Consider the following 26,060-nt stretch of genomic DNA (forward strand, 5'->3'; position numbering starts at 1 on the left):
CCGCCAGACGTGCGTACTGGCCGCTGCGTGTTCCAGGCATGAGCCAATGGTGCCCAAGCCAGCGGCATGACTCCACCGCCCTGGCATCTCTCCCTCCGCTAGGTGGGGGGGCCGGGTCCTGGCCGCGACCCAGACTAGGTGAGGCTGGGAAGTGGGCACGACCTTTCTCCAAAATGCGTGGTCATTTTCTGGCGCTTCAGGAAAACGTCCCCCGACCCCTACCCCGCACGCACCAGCCACCTCTTTCTCCAGCCCCGGGTTAGGCAGGGGTCGAAGCATTAGTCTCTAGGGCGGGCGCGAGGTGCCCCAAATCGTCCTGCCGAGAATCCACACCTTTCCCCCCCCGGGAGCTGGCCAGACAGTGCGGTCGCAGAGCGCAGAGCGCAGCGCACTCGCCCAGCGTTCAAGCTGGGAACCCGCGGCCGGGAACCGTGTCCGGCTGCCTGTGATTGTTTTTGTGTTTCAAAACAAACACCAAGCACTTGAAATTGATGAGATTTTCATAGAAAGCAACAAAAACGTGGAAAGGAGAGGCCTGGAGAAATCAGGAGGCGACCAGGCGGGGCTAGGAAGGGGCTCAAGTGTAGGAAAAAGTGCTTTGGTCTCCACTGGCAGCAACAAGGGTAGGGGTCTCCCGGTTCTCCGGCAAGGTTTACGGAAAACTCACCTTCGTCCTTCTGCACCCCGAGAGGATTGACTGGGACCAGACGACCACCCGGACTGGATGGATATGCACGGATCCCAGCCAGGACGGAGCCCCTCGGCTGAAATTCCCCGTGCCCTCAAACTCGGGGGAGGGAAAAGGCGGGTTCTAAGTTTCCCACTGAGGCCTCAGTGGAACTGGGTTTGAAACTTTACAGGGTTTTGTTTTGTTTTGGTTTGGTTTTTTTCTGGTTCAGATTCCTTGGTTTCAACTGTGCTCTAAAAACGGTAGAATCAGGGTCCTTTCCAACAGCCCACGGACGTTTGGATAAGGAGGCATGTGGCCCGGGGACTTTCGCACCTGCCCGCGCCCGCGTGCTGTAGAGCAGGGCCAAGGGCGGAGACACCTGCTTCTACCTGCCACTTGAAGGGAGAGGATCAAAGGTCATAGTTTGTTAGTTTGGGTGGGAACTAGAGGTGTCTCGGACCCGTGTCTCACCTGGCATCCGAAACACACACACACACACCCTGGGAATCAGCGTCTCTTTAGACAGACACCCATTCTGTGAGCTGGTAGTAAAATCAAGTTCTCCGCACCGGGGTTCCAGGCCCCCAGGTCGGAGCCGCGTCTGGCGTTCCCCGCCCCCACTTCCTCTACAGCCTCAGGACCCAGAAGATCCAGGGGGAGGCCCTGGCGTCTCACCGCCACGGGGCAGCCGGGGAACCCTGGGGTGGTTCCACCCAGAGATCCCCAGAGATCCTGCCCTGATCTAGCTTTGATTTCCAGCGGCGATGTGCGGGAAGCGGGAAGCGTGGGAAGTGTGTTTTGCTTTGCTTGTCGCCCTGGTAACGGCTGTCCTGGTCCCACCTCCGTGTCCCACGCCCACATTCGGCCCGACACCTCTATGCCCCGCCCTGGGGCCGCGGGGCGGGCAGGTAAATCCCGGGCGAGTCTGCACAGCCCCAGAATGCCAAGGAGCTCGGAGGGGAGAGTTTTACATTTCAGTGAAAGTCATGTGGAATAAACAGCACCATGATAAAGTAGCCGAGAAGATTTTCAGTACCCCCGTGAGCAGTCTGCAGAAATCTTTCACCAGTTTTATGGGATAAGCTGTGATTCCATGAATACACTCATGTCAGATCTGTGGAGTTTTGATCCTGACCCTCTGGGATAATTCGCTTTAGGGCGTTGGGTAAACAAACAGCAACATCAGCTCCACAAACCCAAGTCAGAGAGAGGTACTGGAGACAGAAGCCCACGGCACGTGGTTGGCTCATTTTTACCAGCTTCTTATTTCCAGTTCTTATTACTCTTGTTTCGTTCTAATAATTCTTAGTTTTGATTCCACACGTGGCACCCGGATCGAAATGCTGGCTGTTTGCTTAGAGAAGTCTGAGTTTAGCATTCTGTGCCTGATTACCCGTTGAAACCCTGGAAGCCCTAAGAATCTTGAGGACGAAGTGTGCTCACCCCCGACCTGAAAGAAACACCCGAGGAAAACAAGACCTACTCCAGCCGCCCTCCCCAAGCCCCCAGGAGAGCCGCAGAACGCCTGTGAACTAGAGAGACACAGAGAGGAAGGGCCCCCACGTCCATGCCTTGGGAAGACGTCCTGGGTGTCCTGACAATGCCACTGACACCCCGCGGGCACACTGTCAGTTGAGGAAAAGGGGCCAGAAAAGCGCTCTACAGCACAGACACTTCTCTGCACAAAGGCAAGAGTGCCTCTCCCGCCTCAGGAGGAAGAGCTGGTTCCGGTTATTCTAGGAGGCAGGTTAAACAGAGCCTTGTCTAGGCTGAGGTTTTACACTGGAGAACCGCTTGGGGAATCCACCGCCAGACCAGCCTCGGAATGTTTTGCTGAGATAAGAACTGGAGCCTTCGTGCAGTGGCATGTGCAGAAGGAAGGAAAGAAATCCAAAGGGGAGGGAAGGAACTAGGCAGCTAAAATCAGTCCACTCGTGGCAACCGAATCCAAACATAAAAACATTGTGAAGAGCCAAAAGGAAAAAAGTAAGAAAAGAAATTTCACAAGATATTCAAGATTTTAGCAGTTTCCTAGTTCAGTGCAGTCCTTTCTCACATTCGCCTCCCCCGTTGCCCCATTGTCCCAAATCCTAGGCTGTCGATGCTCACAGAGCTCTAGAAACACGAGTTAAACCCGAGTTCAAATCAACCAGGGAAATACCCGGGTACCAGCAACCCTGTCCGCCTGGCTCAAACCATTCTTCCACCTCCGAAGAGGGTGAGGTGGATTTCTTCCCTCTCCTACTATTCAAAGTCCATGTTTTCTACAAAGTCTGTTGGAATGTGGGGACTACTAACTTAAGAGTCTCCAAAAAAGCATCCACAGTGGGCACAAAGTGTGGAAGGGCTTTGGTTCTGGCTCAGCGCTCAGCAGCTGCCCCTTAGGTGAAGTCATGACACTGTGGGGCTTCAGTGGCCTCAGCTAAAGCGTGGCACTGATCATGGCACCTCGCACGTGGGACTCCTTAGGGTGGGGCACGCAGTAAGTCCACAGCAGTGGTGTTAATTACGAATAAGGGAGGGCTTCCGGGGGTGTCCCAAAATCTCCTCCAGGGCTGACTCTGTCCCCCTCATCAGTGGTAGGCAGTTATAGGAGAAGTCAAGAAATAAAAGGAGTGACAGTCACCAGGGAGTAGGCATGAGGCCCCAAGGGAAGACAGTGATGGTGGTCCTGCCCTTTGCTCACAGCAACCCCACTATTCTGGGAGGATGGCCTCGCAAAGCCCCCCATGCCTAGGACAGCAGGTCTGAGTTCTGGTCTGGTTCTGGCTTAGGCTTTCTGTAGCAAAGCACACCTTCTTTCTAACTCTCTCACCTTTTCTGACATGAGGGTCTTGGGGCGACGCTCTCGCTCTCAGGGCTTGAGAGACCCTTTTGGGAGCTCTGGTGACTTCTGAGAGTCAAGGAGAGACAAAGTGTTGGAGGAGAGACTTGGAATGGTGCAAGGACAGACCTGTTTCTGAAGCCGCTCTTCTCCAAAAAACGAGACAAGAAATGCTGTTAGACTTGATTCTCAAACACAACCTGTCCTCTCTCTCCCTCCCTTTCTCTCAGCAAGTCCAAGAATTTCTACCCACATGGACTTGGTGTCTTGTAAGGGAGGAGATGGCAGAGTAACCCCAGGTAAGGACTGCGTCTTTGGGGACATCTCATGTTGTCTATCATCAACAGCCATAGACACCCCCTGGTCCCCCAAGGCCACATCCGGGTAGCAGCTATTCCCACCAGGGAGTAGATCCTGGAGCCCTGGGAATCTGAGGTGACATGCCAGAAGCCAGGGCTTTGGCAAGGACTCTGCAGACCATGAACCACCCACAGGTGGACCTCTGGCCCGAGGATTGACAGGACAGGCCCTAAACATATTGTCGGTAGTTTTGTGCGTAACAGAATGGAATTGTGTAACATCAATCCCCCTAAAGGGTTGCTTCAAGAATCAGATGAGATAACAAATGTGAAAGGGATTTGCAAATGTCGAAGAGAGTCTTCTGCTTGTTTAAAAATCCTTTCGAGGAAGAATCGAGACCTGTCAGGTAAAAGTACAAGATCCCAATGATGAATGTAACTGTACTGTGTACCTAAAAAGTACCGATAAACTCAGTTTATAGAAAAATTCTTTTGAGGGAACTTTTCTTATGATTTTTTTTTTTTTTGCCATTTTGAAAATTGGGAAAAGCAAGAGAAAAAAATTATTCATAATGTCAATGCAATTAGCATTTTGATGTTTCCCTCCAGTCTTTTGTCCTATGTATATGATTTTAAAATATGGTTCTGATTTTAGATTGCATGCAACTTTGAAGTTTGCTTTTGGCTCACTGCTTGTAAGAGTACGTACTGTTAGTTTCCGTCATTTTTTCTTCTTGAAAATATGTTAGAGAGCTCTGCATGTTTAAATCTTTGTTATGGGAGAAAGGCACTGCTTGGGTGGTTTAAATGGAGTTGGAGGTGGGGCCCTTGAGTTCCCACACAGACCAGGAGGACACCAGGGACAGTGACTTTATTCGCATCTTCCTTTTTCAACATTCCAACAATAAATAAATCCCGCAGGCACTGTCCCCCCATGGAGCATGTCAGGAATTCCTCCCCCTTCTCCTTTCCTCCCCTTGCTCTTCTGTTTATCCCCCGGGAACAGAAGGTCCAGCCCTCAGCACCGCAGCACCGATGAGTGGTGTCGTGTTAGAACCTCCTGCCCAGGCTTCCGCCTCTGCCTTCAGGCAAAAGCTCACCACGCTCAGGCTGCGACTCAGCCTGGCATCTCTGAGCCAGGCTGGTGGCTGCTGGGTTGGCAGCCACTTCAGCCTGGGTCCAAGTGGCTGCAGAAGCCTGGTGGTACCGATTTTCAGAACTACCAAGATGAGGGAGTCGGAAGGAGCCATCCAGGTCCTTCCTTCACGAGCAGACACGTGGCCACACTACTGTACCCCGGGGCCAAGGCATCCATCTGGAGCATCTGTCTCCAGTGGGAAGTGTTTAAAATACTCTGCCATACTAACCAGTGAGGAGTGTGGTAAGTCGGGATGGAATTTCTAAGGAAAGAGAAGACATCAGGTACACTCTGGGCTTGGGATGGACCCCTGAAAATTAGACTCCTGGGGCCCAGAGGGGATGAGTTATTTGTCTCCCTCCTTTAAGTGTAAGATAATAGCAACAGCTATTACATAGTGCCAACTGCGCTGCAGGCTATGCGCTAACCCCTTTACAGAGAGTTAATGCCTCATACCCTGGCAACAACCCTTGCAGGTAAATCCTGCTAACATTCCTTTGTTAAGGATGAGGCGCAGAGGGCAAATAAGTTGCTGAAAGTCGCATAGCTAGGGAGGAGCAGAGCAAGGAGCAAGCCCAGGCGGTCGGGCTGCCAAGCCTGAGTGCTGATGCCTGGCAGGTGCTCACGGGAGAACTTGGGGTGCTCCGGTGCGGTTCGCCACCCTCAGTTGAGGACAGAGGAAACAGCTGGGAGAGGGAAGGTGGCTGTCCACTTTTCAGGATTGGCAACTCTCCCACCTTCTGCCCTCTCTGGAGGAAATGCTTCATTTGCTGAGCCTGGGGCCGGGTGAACAGACCTGACCGGAAGAAGAGGGGCTGAGGTATCTCCGGGCACCCTCAGCCAGCGATGCTGCGTGTGCCATGCTCGGGACCACCACAGGTCAGGCTCCCCGCGCGACAAAAGGACCTCACTCAGAATGAGTCCAGACCCCCCACCCTGCCACCTCCCAGTGGAGTTTGAGTGGGTCCTGAAACCTCAGTTTGTCCTGCAAAAGGAGGAAATTAAAATCAGTCGTACAAGGTGCTACTGCGAACTGAAGAACAATGCAGCCTCAAGGTTCCTGCCCAAGACATTCACTAAAAGTTATCCCCCCTTCCTGCCATACTCTTAAAGCTAGCAATCCCAGAAGCCCTGAGGTGTTCCACATGGCTGGACCTCTGTGGAAAGTTGCATCTCCCAGGCTGACTGATTAGAAAACAAAACTTTTTAAAAAATCCACATGTAGCCAGGTCGTATTTACTAATTACTATTTACTGAGCACATACTACATGCCAAGCACAGTGATTAGCACTTTTTTTAAAATCCAGTATTTTATTTCATCCTTAACCCTGTAGAGGAGGTATTCTTTTCTCGGTTTCACAGATGAGGAAACCAAAGCTCAGAAGGTACTTGACTAAAACATAGGTCTGATTTACTTCCGAATTCATACTACTCCAACCTGTCCTGCATATTTTAGAGGGCTACACCTCTGTGTATTTTTCTTGGCCTGGGCACCCCTACCTTACCCAAATCTCTCTGAAGAAATGGATGCTTCTGGAGTTGACCTTGCCCAAAATTCTTACTCCTAAAGTCCCACAAGACTTGACAAATCCCAGATCCCCGTGCCTTCTGCAACACCATCTTCCCTGCCAAGTTTGCCATTATTCCCTAATTTGCTTGGACCACAAACATAAGCCATGCTATTGACTGAGTAAACTGAGTAGGGCTTTTTAGATTTTATTCTGTTTCCCAAAATACAATGAACTGAAGTCATCTGATGATGAACCCAACTTGAAACCGGAGTGGCTGAGGACGGAGTGAGTCACTCCAGGGAGTTTGTACCTGTCACTCATTCGGATTGGGTCCTGTTGCCAGACACTGTGCTCAGCAGTGTCCTTCAGCACCTTGGGGTGACAAGGGCGACAGGAGTACTCCTTGACCCTGAGGAGTTTAAAATCTTTAGGTGGAAAATGAACACACATGGAACAGTGTCCTTCCAGTGCATAGTAGGCGGTGGGCATGTGTTAGTAGGCATTGTAATGAGCACCCACTATGTGCTGTGTCAGGAGCTGCAGGCACACAGTGAGGCACCGTGACTTTCAAGTGGTTGCAGCTCGTGGGGAGATAGACTGGACCGCAGATGGTGACGGCCTGATGGAGTGGGGGCTGAGGTGGACAGGCAGCAAGGGCGGATGGACGAGACGACCCTCCTACTGCTGTCCGGCTGAGCATTTTCTAGGCAGGGAGGAGGGAAATCATCCCAGGCACAGAGAGGCATCTGCAGAGGCCATGTGTGCCTGCACGACCGAGGCTGGGCCCCGCTCAATGCTGTGGGGCTCATGCCCAGCTCTTCACACAGGTCCAGGCTCACCCACAGCAACTCTACCCGAAAGGAACGGAAGTGTGGCCCCTTGAAAGTATGGTGGATGAGGGAGGACGGAGACGCCTTGCTGGGGACATAGCAGGAGGAACAGTCTGTGACAGGAGTTGAAGGCTTGGATCACCCATTTGGACTGCACCCTCAGGGACAAAGCGGGCCTCAGGGTCTTTCAGTGCAGGTGCACATGCTCAGACGTTCTGGGAACGGTGCTGGCCCAGGGTGGAGGTGCACTGGATGGGAGTTGCCCACAGGGCAGGCAAGGGATGGAAAGGCAGGAGTGTGTGTGCGCGTGTGTGTGTGCGTGTGTATGTGTGTGTGCGTGTGTATGTGTGTGTGTGTGTGTGTGGTAGCTTCATGCTCACGTGTTCCTTTGAAATAAAAATTACCCACAAAATGTTATTATGTGTACAGAAATTGAAATGGATTTTTTTTTTAGATCTTTTCATCTTAAAATTCAGGACTCCATTAATTCTCAGCTTCTGTCACTTGTTAGCGGGGAGTCCCCACCTTACCACCATGCTGACCAGGTCCTCGCAGCCTTGGGGGTGAACTGAGGCAGGGCTGCCCAGATGAACAGGAGGGGTGATCCGGGCATGCGCATTTGGATCTAGGCACCAGCTGGGGGTTGGGACACTGCCTCCAGGGTTCAGAGCGCAGAGCGGGACTGGGGTGGGAGAAGACAAATGGTCTCATTTGGGGACAAACAGCTCCCAGCAGTGATGTCAAAGAAGGGGATGGGTGCTGGGAATCAGCGAGCTGGGGCTTGTGAGATGGAGGAAAGAAGGAGAACGGGGAGCCAGGCCAGGCCCCGTGGCTCAATGTAGCCCCTGGGTTATTGAAAATTTGCTGTTTCAATCTACTCTGGCTGCACTGTGTAGTTTCCCTTGGGCCTTTGGCTCAATGTTGACCGCCCAACAGCTTCCTCATGAAGGAGTGGTCACCAAGGAGCCAGAGGAGCCGTGGACCTCGGCCTGACATACCTGAGAATGGACAAACTACACCAGTAGATGAAGAAGAGTCTGAGAGACACGGAGTCTGTTTTCCAAAGCTATGCCACTATTTAAAGGGTTTTTACAAAGACTTTCCAACAAAGAGAATGCTGTCAGGATAATGTGAGTTTTTTAAAAAAGCAAGATATGTATGAGTACAACTCAGTAAACATAAACAAAACGTGAAAATGTTGAGAAGTTGGCATAAGTATTGTAAATGCTTAGTTCTTACTGTGGAAATACAGATGGGTGATTTTTTTTCCCTCCTCCACTGGTACATGATTGAATTTTCCAATGATTCTCCCATGGGGACATGTAGATTTTAAAAGATGAAAGCCTAAGTTTCATATTATAATGGAGGTAAAAACTAACATAATCCTGGGCCTTTCCACAGGAATATTTGCTGATGTTTTTCAGCCCTTGTTATCCAGAGAAAGGAAGGACTCAGATTCCATCCAAACAAAATCCTGGTTTGATTACACAAACCAAGCACTTACAGAACAGCTACCATGTGCCAGGGACTGAGCGGGGATGCAGGAGAGAGTAAAATTGTTTCTAAGATGGGAAATGGGATGACTAATTAATCCTCACTAAACTCAGCTTTTGCCCTGCAAAACCTAGCAGTGATTAACATCGGCCACCCAGAGGGCAACGCCAGCACCCGCATCCACATGGAGGAGCTGAGGTGCGTGGACTGGACCCAGCGCTGACGTGCAAAGCGTGGTCTGCACCGGTGGATCCTGGGAGCCGTAGGCCAGGCTCCTCCTGGTCATCAGCAGCAGGGGGCCAGGCTCTGCCCACCTGAGTGGCCTGGGACATCGAAAATGGAGCCGCACTTACTTTTGCCTGGTTCATGTGTGATGTGAGAGACAGAGACAGACAGAGAATGAAAATAACTGACTACCTGACACTACGAATTCGGTAACTGGGATCTTCTATTAGTACAGATTCTGAAATTCTATACTGTACGGTATATACTGTATACACAGTATTCTATGCTGTAATTGCCTTCATCATCGTGATGGTGCTACACTCTAAGGGGACCCATTATTCGGTTTGTTTTTGTATTACTGGGTATTGAGCACGGGGTCTTCACACTGAGCTACATCCCCAGCTCTTTAATCAATTACTTTATTTATTTATTTGTTCATATACCTGTTATTTGAGACAGGGTCTCATTAGGTTGCTAAGTTGCTATGTCTGGGCTCAAACTGTCAAACTGAGGCAGGAGCCTCAGCCTCCCCGAGTGCTGGGATTACAGGTTGCACACCACCTCCAGTTTAAGGCCCTTTTCTCTTGTCATTCCTCATTGAACAAAGGTTCTGAAGACATGTCTAGCTGGCTACTTAAGTTAGTCCCTGCAGAGGCCCTCCCTGTGGTCTCTTCCATGTTAGACATGCCCGGATGGACAGGCTCTCGCTCAGCTTCCAGCACTGAGTCTGTCTCCTGATCTGAAAAGTTGCTGTGGCTCCATGGGGTTGCCGGCAGGAATAAACTCATCCACCTGTTCGTAGACTACAGACTGAGTGCCTGCTCTGAGTCAGGCATTGTTCAGGGTGCTGGGAATGCAAGAAAGAATGAGGTCGACCAACTTGGCACTTAGCAGATAATCTTTTATGGGTTTCATTTGTTTGTCTGTTTTTCATTTTGGTACCAGGGGTAGAACTCAGGACCTTACGCTTGCAAGGCAGGTGCAGTGCCACTGAGCTAAATCCTGGGCCCACCTTTTATGATTAATTGAATTAAAAGAAGTTTGCAGAGGAGACTCCCAGGTCCTCAGTGCAGAAGAAGCAGTGTTATCCCATCAGCATTGCCAGCCCACTTCCTGGGAAATGAACCCATGGCCTTCCTAGTGCGCTACATCCCCAGCACCTTTTTTATGTTTTCTTTGAGACAAGATCTTGCTGAGTTGCAGAAGCTAAGCTGAAACTCGCAGTCCTCTTGCCTCAGCCTCCCAGAGTGCTGGAATGACAGGTGTGCGTTGCCGTGCCTGGTGAGTGTTGCATTGCTTTAAAGAATCGGAGGCCAAAACTTGACTGTTGCTAGCTGATAGTCCTGAGCCGGTTCTTTTTTCTCCTTGGAAAGGGAAATGCCGAGTGAGGGAGGACCTGTGCTTTCCTCTGACACTGGAAGTCTTGGCTCGAACTTCCCACAGCACTCTTCTGCCTGGCTCACCACCTGCCCGGGCATGCAGGACCCAGAGGAAACGCAAAATGAAAATGAAACAAATGTTCCACCAGCGTCACTGTGTTTCTTCCTCATCTCCAAAGCAATGAACTCCCACACAATTGAGGCTCTGCTCTATTTAGGGTTGGAAACGTCAGCTTGGTAATTAAAGCACACTGTTATTGTTCTAAAGTAAACAATGGGAAAACACCTTCTTAGAAACATCTCCATGATTCATAACTCTTCGGATGGTGAAATCACAGAGGTGGAATGCTAGCCTCGCTAACACGGTGATAAGGATCAGGAGACACCAGTGTTACACTGCTGAGAGTCAGCCTGCGTGTCCTGGGAGAGTGGGGGAGGAGGAAGGGGAGGAGCTACTTCCTGATGGTCTTTTGGAGCAAGGGAGGCTTCAGGGTCTGCAGCCCTCTGTTTCTAGTGTTGGAATGCACTGGACTTGCTTCTGTTGTTTCGCTCAGCCACACCCAAAGGCACTTTCTGCCCCAGACATCAGAGGCACTGGCTGCTCCTGTTTCTCTGAGCTTTTTCCATCTGTCTCTTCCCAACCCTCCACCTGTTTTGGGCACTAGGAATTGAACCCAAGGCCTCAGATGTGCCAGTCAAGATCTCTGCCACTGACCTCCACCCTCACATCATGCTGTGTGTGTGTTTGTGTGTGTGCTCACAATGAGCTCCATTCCCAGGCCTTTTTATTTTTTAATCTTGAGATAGAATCTTGCGGAGTCACTAAGTTGTCCAGGCTGGGCTAGAACTTGTGATTCTCCTGCCTCAGCCTCACAGAGTGACATCCTGCGATTTTACCCATGCTTGTTCTCTCTCTGCCTAGAATTCCTCTTTCTTCTCTTCCCAACTACCCAAACTTCTCCATTTGGAAAAAGGCTACTTTTATTTTATTCTTTGAAGTCCACTCCCAAAGTCACTTCCTTGTTTAGGTAAGGTAATGTGAGACACATCCAGCATGAACTGTGTCACTGGCTGTTCCATAACAAAATGAAAACGTGGAGTCCCTTGTTCCGAAATTATTAAGATTTCAGGCTGGGACTGCAGAGGATGAAGCCAAGCATTGGGCCTTTGAAGGACAGACTGCACAGGTCGAATCTTTGCTGTGCCCCACTGTCCTGTCGAATCTTTGCTGTGCCCCACTGTCCTGTGTGGATGTTGTGGTTCCTTAGCTGTTCACCAACTACCTACCCAGTTCACATAAGGGTTCCCCATATTTTCCCCGTGAAAGCCTGGCAATTGTGTGTCCCCCGTTCCGGAGCTCTCTAGAGGTCTGCAGACTGGTTTGTTCACCTTACCATCTCCAGGGCTGGGGTATCACGAAAGTATCCTTTTAGAATAACAGGAGAATTGGAATAGTGAACGATACCTCATCCCCTTGACACCGACTTTTCCTGGTCTGCAGAGTGGAGATGTCTGTGACCTCCGGGCGGTCAGTTCTGCTCTCAGTGGCACCACACTTTATTCTTCCCCAAGCTGGGGCCTGGAGGGCTCAGTACCGCTCCCCACACCCCCAGCAGCTCCACTGGGGTCAGCGGCAGGCAGAGCCAGGCCCACAGTACCGCTTGGAAATGGAGATGAAGTCGGAGCCGCTCCAGCGGGGTCAGCCACAGCCACACTGCCTAAGGCCACAGCCACCAGCAACACACGGCCTCGGGACCTGGAGCCTGTGGACTGTGGCTGAGCCGAGCCAAGATCCGCGGGCAGCGCAAAGCGCACACCGATTTGGAGGCCTTGGTCCCAACGAAAGGTGTAAACCAGCACAGCAGCCCTAGGACATGAGTTGGAAGCGACCGACACGAGCACGTGTCGAAATGATCCTTCACTCGTATGGAGGTCAGGTCAGCTCCGCTGCTGAAACGAGCTTCACCGGTCCACTTTCATTCTGTGGCCATCATAGGGACATGAAGTGCTAGAGATGCAGCTCGCTCTTGTGGCTCACATGTTGTTTCTTTTGGATGGTGGCTCCGTTTCTATGTACAGATTTCACCTCTCCTCTGCGGGCTGCCACGTTCACCTGAGACGCTTCTGCCCCGGGCTCCCTGCGGTGTCTTCTCCCTCTTTGCTCCCAGACCCCCCAGGAGGGTGAAACAGGAAACCGGGAGACAGACGGGACGGGACGGGGACCAAGAAGTGCAGGCGGGGAGGTAGGAGAATAAGATGCGTTGTGTACTCGTACCAGCTCCTCATGAAAAATATATTATGTGCTGCAGACGATGTATGAATAAAAATAAAAATTTAAAGGAGAATATTTAAAATGAACATAAAAGACCAGGATGAAAGAGGAAAGACAAGCAGACGGACTTTTAAAATTGGAACCTGCATTCCTCTGCTGACTCAGAAGGGGGCGAAAAAAGCACAGTGCCAGCTCTGAACCTGGGGAAATTGTCTTTATTTTTTGCTTGCATGTTTTGGTTTTGTTAATATTCTCCGAATATTTAATTTTAAAAGGAAAATAGTGAACCGAGGCTATGAAGTGACAAGAAAGTCTATTCTAGTCCCCGCCAGTCTTGTATCAAACCCACAGAGCAGGCAGCCTGGGATGCGTCATTGCTCACGTCCTCTTTGTGGGGTCTGCTGGCCAGCGGTACTTCGGTGTCCCTGAGCCCCAAACTACAGGCAGCGGGGTCCAACTTCAGGCAGACTCTGGGACAGGCCAGCCAGGCGGGGGCCAAGACTCCCTTCAGGTGGCGTGGGTGCATCCGCGTGGGCACAAGCACCCACTTGTGCAGCTTAAGGGCGAATGGGAAGTCAAGCACTGTCTCCGGTGAAATCTGAGAGCTTGAGGATTCCAGGAGGGGCTGCTGAGCACTGAAGGTGGAGCCACCTTTGGGGACTTTTGAACACAGAGAAGACAGCCCAGGACTGAGCATGGTGATGTAAATACACGTACTCATACCCACAGAGCTTAAGAACACTTATTTTTAAATGCCCATATTATCAATGGATGGATCAGGCAGCTAGCAACCAAACCCCTGGACAATCTTAATGTCCCCAAGGACACCATGGGCTCTTGCTGAGATGTAACCTGAAGCCCACAGCCCTTGCCCCACTCCCAGAGGAATTGAACCCCAATCTAACTCAAGTCCCTGAATCTATTGATATTCAGGGATAGAAGACATGGCTAAACAATGCTGTGAAGATGCAATCAGCCACTGCCAAAATAGGAGAAATTCCACAAGACAAATCACCCCTCTTTTCCAACAAATAAACAACATTTAAAAAGGAGGAGGAATTGTCATATATTAAAAGAGATTTATAATCCAAATACAGTGTGTGGACCTTGTTTGGATCCTGAGTCCATCAAACTAATTGTAAGATGATATTTAAACAGACAATCTTGGAAACATGAAGAAACTGGTGAATGAAATGCTACTGGGGTTTTTTCCTTCAAATTTTTATTTTTATTACTACACATCTGCAGTTCACAATGGTTACATTCATTGTGAGGAGTTGGTACGTGTACATAAAACATCTCAATTCTTTTCACATCCCCTTCCCCTACCCTCCCTCTTGTAATGATTATTTTAAAAGCGTTTCTAGGTCTTAAGAAAGAAATGAAATTCTGACATGCTACATATAACATGGCTGATCCTTGAAGATATGTGAACAGAAACAAAAGAGACACAAAAGGACAAATATTATATGTTGTCACTTATATGAGGCATTGGGAGTGGTCACCTTCAGAGATAGTGGGTTGTAGAGATTGGGCTGAGGGGGGGTGGGAGTTAGTGTTAACCAGCAGTTTCAGCTTAAGATGTTGTGGGGCAAATGACCTGGGGAAGATGGTGGTAATGACTGCATGACACCGGGAAGGTGCTTCAGGCCACTGAACTGAACACTTCAAGTGGCTAAAGCAGTAATTTTTTTTAATGTACCATAACACATTTTTAAAAAGTCCTTATGAAGAGAGACATAACCTGAAATTCCTGTGACTTTGACATGGATGTGTAAATGTAACTCCCAAACCTATTAGATGGCCGATGTGCCAAGTTTGTGTTCCCTGAAGTTGAAGAATGAATTTGAAGGAACAACAAAGGCCAAGAGTAGGAAAAAGTTACAACAGGAATGTGGACTAGAAATAGGTCCTGAGAGATATGAAGAGTCCTTAATGGGCTGCCAATGAGCCCACTTCTAAAGGAAGTTTTATAGAGCAAAGTCACAAGGGGTGGGTACAACATGGGTAAAAACTGTAGTCAACCAATAGGACTACAAGTATAGTCACTTAAGTAATACTGACCCAATAGTAACAAGGGTATGTGGGTGACGTCATCAACCTTGGTCCACAATCTGTAGCTTTAGTGGCAAAATGTTAGTAACTGTTGAAGTTGGGTTGTAGAGAGATGAAGATCTGTATTGCATATTTGAAATTTTTTATAATAAAGATGTTTGAAATGATTATGAAATGCCTTGCGATTGAGGATAAATGGAGATGGTGAGATCTGTCTGCAGACACAGCTGATTGGGAAGGCAGGGACAGAGACCTGTGCTCATTCATGGCAACCTGCAGCCCGCTGGTGTCTACAGAGTGAGCATTTTCTCTAAAGCCCATCCTGGCCTCTGCCTTTGCTGGAACAGACACTGTGCCTTCCCAACCAGTTCGATGAGCTTCTGGGCTATTTTTCCCATGGGCATAATAAACCAACATATCACTGCAGATTTTTTTTACCTGATACAAGGCAATTGCTGAATGTAGGTAAGGAACCTGTCGAGCAGCAGGTGGGTACAGGTAGCCGCCCATCTAAGGAGCCTCAGGAGACTGCAGGGCCTAACACTTCTTTCAAAGAAGATATGAGAAAAATGTTCATTATCTCTGACTGTTAGAGAAATGCAATTTAAAACAACACTGAGCTCTCACCCTATACCAGAAGAATGGCTATGATTAAGAAACCAACGGCAACTGCTGTCGAGTCTGTGGTGAAAAAGGAACCTTTCCGCATGGTCTATGGGAGTGTAGAGTAGAACAGCTGCTGGGGAAACAGTGTGGAGATTCCTCAAAAACTGAAAGCAGGAATTCCGTTTGACGCAGCTATTTCCCTTCTAGGTATCTTCCCAGAAGAACTAAAGACATCTTACTACAGTGGTCCATGCATGCCAATGTTTATAGCAGCACAATTCATAATAGCTAAATCCCGGAATTAGCCTACGTGTCCATCAACAGATGAATGGATAAAGAAAACGCGGTGCGATGCACAGTGGAGTACTATTCTGCTCTAAAGAAGGGTGAATTCGAGACATTTATAGAAAAACATAATGGGAAACAATGTTAAGTGAAATAAACCAGAACACAAGCTTAAATATGATATGGTTCCAAGCTTTGGAACACATGGACTTAATAGATGTTTATAGAGTATTCCACCCCCAAAAACCAGAATATACATTCTTTTCGGCTGCACATGGATCATTCTCCAAAATAGACCACATACTGGCTCACAAAACAGGTCTAAATAAATGCAAAAAAATTGAAGTCATCCCCTGTTTATTATCAGATCATAGTGCAATCAAACTAGACATCAATAGCACAAGAAACTATAGAAACTTCACAAGCACATGGAAACTGAACAACACTCTCCTAAACAATCAATGGATTACAGAGGAAATTAAAGAAGAAATTAGACAGTTTTTACAAATAAATGAGAATGCCAATACAACATACAGGAATCTTTGGGACACAATGAAAGCAGTTCTACGTGGAAAATTCATAACATTGAATGCCCACACTAGGAAAACAGAGCGGGCTCAAATAAACAACTTAACGATGAAACTTAGACTCCTAGAAAAACAAGAGCAAGAAAAACCCAAAGCTCGAACAAGAGAGGAAATTATAAAGATCCGAGCAGAAATCAATGCAATTGAAATTAAGAAAACGATACAAAAAATAAATGAAACAAAGAGCTGGTTTTTTGAAAGAATAAATAAAATTGACAAACCCTTAGCTAATCTTATCAAAAAAAGGAAAGAAAAGGCTCAGATCCATGCAATTAGGAATGAAAAAGGCGAAGTCACAACAGATCCGAAAGAAATCCAGAGGATCATGAACACCTACTTTGAGAACCTGTACTCTAATAAAATGGAAAACACAGAAGAAATGGACAGATTTCTAGATACTTATGAATTACCAAAGTTGAACGAAGAAGATAAAAACATTTTAAACACCCCAATCACAATCAGTGAAATTGAAAATGTAATTAAAAACTTACCAACAAAGAAAAGCCCAGGCCCTGATGGATTCACTGCTGAATTTTACAAGACATTTAGAGAAGAACTACTACCATTACTCTTCAAACTTTTCAATGAAATTGAAAGAGAAGCTATACTTCCAAATTCATTCCTGGAAGCAAGTATCACTCTGATTCCCAAACCAGAGAAAGATACAACCAAAAAGGAGAACTACAGACCAATCTCCTTAATGAATATAGATGCAAAAATCCTTAATAAGATACTAGCAAACAGAATACAGAGGATTATTAAGAAGATCATCCATCATGACCAAGTCGGATTTATTCCAGAGATGCAAGGGTGGTTCAACATACGAAAGTCAGTGAATGTAATACATTATATTAACAAAGTCAAGGACAAAAACCATATGATCCTCTCAATAGATGCAGAAAAAGCATTTGATAAAATTCAACACCCATTCATGATAAAAACCCTGCAAAAAATTGGAATAGATGGTCTATACCTCAATTTAATAAAGGCTATTTATGAAAAACCATCAGCCAACATCATATTGAATGGCCAAAAACTGAAAACCTTCATGTTAAAATCAGGAACAAGACAAGGATGCCCACTATCGCCACTTCTCTTCAATATAGTTCTGGAAACATTAGCCACAGCAATTAGACAAGAGAAAGAAATTAAAGCAATAAAGATAGGAAAGGAAGAAGTTAAACTATCATTATTTGCTGATGATATGATACTCTACATTGAAGATCCAAAAAACTCCACCAAAAAACTTCTAGACTTAATTGACAGATTCAGTAAAGTATCTGGATACAAGGTGAATACCCAAAAATCAATAGCCTTTCTATACACAAATAACAGACAGACAGAAAGAGAAATAAGGGAAAAAATTCCTTTTACAATAGCATCCAAAAAAATGAAGTATCTAGGAATCAATCTAACAAAAGAAACAAAAGATCTCTACACTGAAAACTACAGCACTCTGAAAAAAGAAATCGAAGAGGATATAAAAAAATGGAAAGATATCCCCTGCTCCTGGGTAGGAAGAATCAACATAGTGAAAATGGCCATACTACCGAAACTGCTATATACATTCAATGCAATGCCAATTGAAATTCCAACACTATATTTCACAGAACTAGAAAAAAGAATCCAAAAATTCATTTGGAACCACAAGAGACCTAGAATAGCAAAAGCCATTATAGGCAACAGTCACATGGCACCAGGTGTAACAATTCCCAATTTGAAACTATACTACAAAGCCACTGTGATAAAATCAGCATGGTACTGGCAAAGAAATAGGCCTGAGGATCAATGGAACAGACTGGAAGACACAAAAACAAATGCAGATGTACTCAGCTACCTCATCTTCGACAAAGGAGCTCACCATCCTCAGTGGAGGAAAGATAGCCTCTTTAATAAATGGTGTTGGAAAAACTGGATATCAACCTGTCACAGATTAAAATTAGACCCTTATCTTTCGCCATGCACTAAATTAAAATCCAAATGGATTAAAGATCTAAATATTAAAACAGAAACATTAAACTTGCTGGAAAGTAAGTTAGGCAGAACTCTGGAAGACATTGGTATAGGAAAAGACTTTATGAACAAATCCTCAGTAGCACGGGAACTAGCAGAAAGAATCAACAACTGGGATCTCATCTTACTAAAAAGCTTCTGTACTTCAAAAGAAACCATTAGCAGAACTAAGAGACAATCTACAATGTGGGAAAAAATTTTTACCAGCTGTACCTCAGACAAAGGACTATTATCAAGGATATATAAAGAACTCAAAACAATCAGTCCCCCCAAATATAAAGACCCGATCCAAAAATGGGCATCCGAAATGAACAGACATTTCTCATACAAAGAAGTGAAAGCAGCAAGAAAATATATGAAAAAATGTTCCACATCACTGGTCATTCGAGAGATGCAGATGAAAACAACACTGAGATTCCACCTCACCCCACAAAGAATGGCTGCTATCAAGAAATCACACAATAACAAATGTTGGCGGGGTTGTGGGGAGAAAGGAACCCTCCTCCATTGTTGGTGGGAGTGCAGACTAGTGCAACCACTATGGAAATCAATATGGAGATACCTCAAAGAGCTTGGACTGGAGGTTCCATTTGACCCAGCCATCCCTCTGTTGGGTATCTTTCCAAGAGAACTAAAAGAATCATATCACAGAGAAGTATGTGCACCCATGTTTATAGCGGCACAGTTTGTAATAGCTAAATCTTGGAAACAACCTATTTGCCCATCCGTTGGAAACTGGATAAAGAAGTTGTGGTTTTTCTATAAAATGGAATATTACTCAGCCATAAAGAGCGAGAGAATAGATTCATTCATAGGAAAATGGATACATATTGAAGATATACTCCTAAGTGAAATAAATAAGTCCCACATGTGTAAATACCAAATAGTTTCCCTGGTGTGAATATTCTGCAACAATGCATAAGATTCTAATAAGATTACTGACATTTAGAAATGGGAGGAAAGGAGCTAAAGATGTAGGGAAGGTGTGATACGTAGGGGAAGAACAAAAAGGGAAAAGAAAAAAATGTGAGAGAATGAAAAGATGAAAATAAAGTGTTTGTAGATGGGGAGGGGAGGAGGGGGTGAAGGGAGGGCAGAGGTAAGGGGAAAAAAATGAGAATCAAGACTTGCCATGTAAAGGTACATGATCCCAACAATAAATGTAACTGTACTGTATCCCTAAATGTACCAATAAACTCAATAAAAAAAAAATATGATATGGTTCCTCTTGCTTGAGTAAGGCAAAGCACAAATAAAGAGTAAAATAAAAGGGTGACGAAAGGAAACAGAGCGACAGATTTTTTTTGCAAATGGGAAGGGGTCCAAGAGACCAAGAGTAGGGAGAGGGGAGGAGGGGAAGTGGACATAAAAAGGTTTAACGTTTGTCATAGACATGCACCAAATACATTGTAACATATGGCATAAACGTGAACTAAAAATAATACTAATGATGACAATGGGGAAAGGGAATCTAGAGGCAGAGGGAGGTGGGTGGTGGAGGAAGGAGAATAAAAAGAATCCAGATGTGTTGTGTACATTTAGCTGCTCACCACCATGAACGTAAACTTCATGTACTTCAAGCACACACTAATAAATACAATTAAATTCAATTCAAAAAGAAGATAGGCCTTGAAGGCAGCCCTGAAGGAGGCAGGGAAAAGAGCTCCAGGTGGGAAACCAGAATGTGTGAAAGCGGGAAGCACAAAAGAGAACAATTCTCTGCAGAAAGGCAGAGGAGAACCTGTCCCTAAAAGACACAGAAGGGAAGATGGGGGTGGCTGGGCTAAGACCACGAGTGGCTTTGTACAGTTTTACTCTTGCAGCAAACTGAGAGTCTACCAAGGGCGAGACTCCTCCCAAAGATGGACACTGCCCCTCTTCCTCTCACCCTGAGAAGTCTGACCAGGAGAAGAGATGATCGGGGAGACTTATTAACCATGTGCACCCTGGGGACATCTGGCTGTGCGGGCTCCAAAGCCACAGGTTTCACCCTGAATCTCCAATTCTCCTTTAAACCCAGCCCTGCAGATGTGCCTAGGGCCAGAGAAAACTCCCCACTGAAAGGAAGGCTTGGTGCAAGAGACCAGGCCCACGATCAAGGGATATTTCTCACTTCCACAGTCCCTCCTCATGGGTTAGTATTGGTACACTTAGCTGTAAGAGCAGTGAGAGCTCACTGCCTGGTGCTCTAATGTGGCCACAGCCCACACTGCCTTCATAGGACTTTCGCCAAGAGACCCATTAAGCTCATGTTACCACTTAGAAGAGCGGCTGGGAAATGTGCGAATCTCATGCCACTGTCCAGAGGCTGCTGCCTTTTAAAAAAATTATTGAGACAATGAACTTCTTAACTCGAATGAATAGGTTCATGTGAGTTTTTGAAAAAAATGTCTTGGTCCTCTTAGGACCTTCTTCATGGACTCAATGAGATAGGATTTAGCTCTCTCCTTCCTGTGTGATTTGTAACTTAGTTCTTCTGCTAGTTCTCTCTTTACATGTGGATGTTATACTTAATCTTCTATTTTCTTCTTCTACCCACCGAGAACCTTTGGGCTCCCTACTCTGTGAGTTGAGGATGTTAGCACTGTCCCTTCTTCCTGTCGCTCTCCTGTGCCCATTATCCACTGTTTGTCCCTTTAATTTTGCATTGGGAATGAAAATATTTATAATCAGCTCCTTCAGCATAATCAAATCTTTCCTGCTTGTGAACAGATTGATTTTCAGCGAACACGAATAGGGTTCGCATTACGATGCCTGTAAGTTTGGATTACTGCGATGGCCAGGACTAATCCTCAGGTTACTTTTGCTTCTCTAATTAGCCAAAGCCACTGCTCTCCTGCCACTTGAAGGAGGACGTGCCCAGCAAAAGCGGACAGTTATGGCCTCAGATGCTCAGAATTATGCTATGTTTCAGTCAGCTTCATATTGGGACAACAATATTCTTTCTAAAAATATAAACACGATGTTTTTATACCCCCATATCAAATGTTATGGGCATTGTGCAAACTTGCCAGAATGAAATCCATTAATTCGTATAGCCAATAAAAAGTGCAAACCCCACAAAATATACAAATATATCAGCGGTCACAGAAAAATTTCATACCAATCTATTACTTATATTTTTGAAAAGCAAGTTATTGCCTCAATATGAAGGCAACTAAAGTATAAGATCATATTCAGAATTTGAGGGAGGGAAAAAGAAAGACAGCAGAACCCAAAATATCAATGGACGGAGTACTAAATGGAAAAAAAAATCAGGAAATTGTCTGTATAAGCAAACTGCTCCTAAACAAGGAGCAGGAAAGCTAAAAGAATGAAAAGCAATCACCTCAAGGCCATGCGAGGCCGGGTGGAGCCTCTAGAACTGAAAGCCTTGGTTTTTTCCTTATGAGCCTTGTAGGATTGTTTGATTTGCAAAACTGTACATATATTGCTTTGACATTGGTTAAAAATAAAGTTAAAGAGTAAATGTCCCTCTCATCCACCCTCTAGGTGGCCACTGCTGGTCTCATTTGACACATGAGCGTGAGGACCGAAAGAGGACCCAGGCTGTTCGGTAAGGGGAAGTCTCAGCACCTCAGGCGACCCCAGAGGGTTGGGGAAGTCGGCCAAGTTGGAAGAGTTCTCCAAAGGGCGTGGTATGCAGGGTATGGGAAGACGACGGGAAAGGCCCTTAGAGCTCAGGCCCTCACAAGGGGTTTGGAAGCTTGGTGCCTGCCACACCCCCTGTGCTGGGGTTCGGATGATGTGGTTTTATTGCAGCACATGTTCTGCCTTGTCGTGCCTCCATCTACTGTCTCACCAGAGGCCACACCAGCAGCTCCTACCCTCCCCAACCCCTCCTTTCCCTTTATAAAGCCGGTGGCCTCGGGTATGTCACTGCAGTAACCGGTCATCAGCAGGCCCTGATTTTTGGCAACCCCAAATCTTTGCTTTTAGCCAACTGCTTTTTAACGTGCCTCTGGTGGGGGCTGCTGGTATCAGACATGCCTAGGTGCTGTCTGTGAGTAGGGCTCCGAGTGTCCCAAAGTTCAGAGCACGCAGTGTCATTTCACCCCCTGATTTTCATCCAAATCTAGGTTCTTCAAGTCCCGAGACTCTCAGGTTTCATTTCTCTTTCGGGCATGGGGGTGCCTGCCTATAACCCCAGCACTCTGCAAGGCCGAGGCAGAAGAATGGCAAACTCAAGCCAGCCTAGGCGATTTAGCAATTTAGCCTGATCCTGTCTCAAAATTTTAAAAATGTAAGAAGAGGATGTAGCTCACTGCTAAAAAAGATAAAAATATTTTAAAAAGCAGCTTTTTCAGGCAGGAGAAGTAGCCGTCTGGTTAAGGGGTGGTGGAGGAAGGCAGCTCAGTCATCCCTCCGGATTCAGACTTAGCATTTCCTGGCTTCCACCCTCCCACATAAAAGATAAAGGAAGTAAAGAGATTCACGCTGCCCCCTCGGGAGCTGCCCCCTAGGGAGCCCTGCTGGGTCTGCGCCCTTGCCTGGACTCTGCTTTGCTACTTTCACTGCATGTCCCGCCCCACACTTTCCATCTTCCGGGATTCTGCGGGCCTCTTGTAGCTGCTGTTAGCTGCCCCCCTGACCATCCTGCTTATAAATTAACACATTATTTTATCCCTTTGGTGTTATTCTCAAGGGACCTGGGAGGAAAGAGAGGATACTGGCCTGTGTGTATCAAGGAGCAGCGCATTGCTCTCATCGAAGTTGCAAGTGACTCTACAGGGGAAAGGCTGCAGTTTGTTCCCCATTTCCGGCCCTCTGCTGGGCGTTCATGCCCGGCAGTGGTTCCCCGTCAGTCACATCTGTCCCTTGGCCAGTGGCCGCTCCCCTGAGCCCAGCCTATGGGCTTCTAAACAAGTGGGTTGCTCACGAGAGGTCCAGGCTGGAGACTGTGGTATGCGTCATGCGAGCCACCTCCAAGGCAGCAGTGCCCCAACTTCTGCAAAATCCACCTGCAAGTGGATTGCAACTCTTGTCGGGATTGCCAAGGACCTTGTCGTGGAAATTTTCAAATCTCGCCAAATTAAGTTTTTTGGCACATTCTCCAAGGTGGTTCTGGACAGGGATATCGTGCGAGATGGCAAATTGATGTTCACTCATTCATTCCCGAGTTTCAGGCTCCGATCTCATGCGATACCTGAATACCTGCCTGAAACCACTTAGACTCAAGGGTTAAAAATTGCTCCTCACCCTCTGTGCCAGACAGAGACCAGGGTTTTGGCTGCTCACATGTTTCAGAAGGAGGCTCAGCACCCCGGGTGCCTCGTTCTTCTCGAGCCTTCTCTCAGGCGGGTCGTTTCCCGGGCTCGCGTGTAACGCGGCAGAAGGTGGCTCTCACGATGAGCGCCTTTCCTCCAGCACCAGAACTAATGACTGTGAGAGTGAGAGCTGTTAGTCTCTCCGTCTCTCTTTCATTTTGTTTCGTTGTTGGTGGTGACGATTTCGTGTTTGTTTGTTTTGGTGGTGCTGGGACGGAACTCAGAGCCCCATGCATGTTGGACAAGCGTTGTACTACTGAGCTACAGCCCAGCCCCGGTTCCTTTATAAGCCTCATCGTGTGTAAGTAAGCATGCAGAATATGAGCTCCCTGAGTCAGAATTTATGGGGTCTGGGGTACAGGGTGGCCAGACTCCCCCCTATGGATAACTCAAAATGAAGGTTAATGCTGCAGGTGGAAAGAGTTGCCAGGGAGCAGGATGCCCAGGTAAACGTGAGTTTCAGACTAACAGCGATTATTTTAGTGTAAGGATCTATATGTGGTATATAGCAAAAATTCTCTGTTTTATTCACATTTAAATGGACACTATGTTTTTATTTGCTAAATCTGGGAGAAGGGAGATAGTTTATTGGCTTAAGGTCCCTCTCATATATTTCAGAAGCTCCAGTTTTTCTCAGAAACTGATGTGTTTTTTGTTTGTTTTTTTTTTGTACCAGGAATCGAATTCAAGATTTTGTGCTTGCAAGGCAGGTGCAGTGCCCCTGAGCTCCATCCCCGGCCTCTGAGGTGTTTTTAAATAAGTTGTTCTATTACACACATTAATCACTTACAAGTCCAATTATTTAACTACATGATGACCCAAAGTTGCGTATTTTTTTGTTTCTATAAGATACTACGATAGGAAATATGAAAAAGACAATTTTATCAAATGTATTCAATAGAAGACATGAGAAGCGCCCAAGTGACCCCCGGGGTGAAGGGTTAAGTGGTTGATAAAGGACTCTAGGTAACATTTCATTAGCGCTGAGTTCTTATTTCCAACTTCTAGGAAGCAATAAAACTATATTTTCAAATATCAAATCACTGCCAAGGTTTCATCGCTTGCTTGTGTGTAAGATATTTCATATGTATAAATTAAGCTTGCCTTTGAGCAGTTGTGCTCTGCTTTTAATTTCTGTGGTTTACATTTTTATAGTCTAGGCCACGTTTTGTTTCTGCTGTTTACTTCTAATCTTCCCCTAGGCCCCCCCTCCTAAAAGTTCTGCTGCCCCCAATGGCTACCAAGCCTTCCGCACATAGCCTTTCCAGAGAAAGTGTAATTTTTGGTGGTGCCAATGTCTAGAGGGTCACAGATAACTTCTGCACTGATTAATTCAATAAAGTGCACTCCCACTGGCAAAACAGCGACACTAATTGCAACAGAAAATGCTTAAGAAACCCATAAGAAATGCCATGGGAGCAAGGCACAGCAGTGCATGCCTATAATCCCAGCCCTTGGGAGGCTGAGGCAGGAGGATTGCAAATTCAAGTCCTGATTTATAATTTAGCAAGATTAAAAATAAATATATAAATTTAAAAATTTTGAGAATGTAGCTCAGTGGTAGAGCACCCCAAGTTTAATCCCCAGGAACACACACACACACAATGCCTCCAGGCTCATGCAGATTTTCAGGGCAGTGATAAAATATTTTTAGATATCTCCTCAAAATGGATTTTTCTAGGGAGCCACTGTGGGGAGCAAACAGTCAGCCCAGGTTGCAGTGCTGTGTCACCCAGCATACAATAACATTCCACGTCCCTGTGAAAATTTACATTACACTCAAGTGGAAAGTTTTGTTTTCCCAGCCCTCCCCAAAAAGGGCACTGTGGCACTTTAAAATCTATTATTATTGTCTTGACAATTCTAGACAATGTCAAAGCTTTTACAAAAGATTAGAATACTGTAAGTGTGAAACAATCACTAGCTTTTTTGTTTTTGTTTTTGTTTTGTTTTGTTTTTAGTACCGGGGATCAAACTCAGGACCTTGTGCTTGTGAGGCAGGTGCAGTGCCACTGAGCTAAATCTCCAGCCCTCACATGTTTTGAATCAATTCAGGAAATCAAGGCAGCCACCACAGCACAACTAAAGACATGAAAGATGGAACTGGGAATAAACAAAACTGCACAGTAAACTCCAGAAGCTTTCCAGTCCCTATGCATTGGAAACCCTGGGGAGCTGGGCTGGGGGCCACTGCTGCTGCTACACTAGAATGGAGGGGTGAGCAGAGCGGGGAAGAGAGAGAAAACCAAAACAGTTAGGATTTCCACGTAAAGTGAGTTGCAAACCCAAGTTCCAAGTTACACAGAGAAATCAAATGTTCAGAAAGGCAGATGACAAAGTTATCCATCAGGACAAGGTTTTAACTTACTATAGACTTGCCTAACACAGAGTTTAGAACAAATACAGGGGATTTAGCTCAGTGGTGCCACCACCATCCTTGTAAGCACAAGAGCCCGAGTTCAATCCCTGGTACCAAAAACAAAACAAAACAAAAAACAAAAACCAAGTACATTTGATGGAGAGCAGAAATTATAATGATAACTTTTTTTTTGGTACAAGGGAACGAACCTAGGACCTTGTTCTTTTGAGATAATGGAAAATATAT

The 26,060-nt window shown here is 46.4% G+C and overlaps 1 protein-coding gene across 2 annotated transcripts in view; it reads right to left on the reverse strand.

The window, feature by feature from the left end:
* The window catches only part of Atf3 (activating transcription factor 3), a 49,403-nt gene that overhangs the window by 11,676 nt on the left and 11,667 nt on the right, over window positions 1–26,060 (reverse strand). Inside the window, exon 1 of one of the 2 annotated variants that reach the window (XM_010642560.3) lies at window positions 668–739. The exons of the other annotated variant lie outside the window; for it this stretch is intronic. The gene's annotated coding sequence lies outside the window, so the exon portion shown is untranslated. Of the gene's footprint in view, window positions 1–667; window positions 740–26,060 lie in introns of those variants that run through there. 2 annotated transcript variants of the gene reach the window in all.

The sequence above is a fragment of the Fukomys damarensis genome, unplaced genomic scaffold, assembly GCF_012274545.1.
Source record: "Fukomys damarensis isolate Sample0158 unplaced genomic scaffold, DMR_v1.0_HiC HiC_scaffold_11, whole genome shotgun sequence".
NCBI lineage: Eukaryota > Metazoa > Chordata > Mammalia > Rodentia > Bathyergidae > Fukomys > Fukomys damarensis.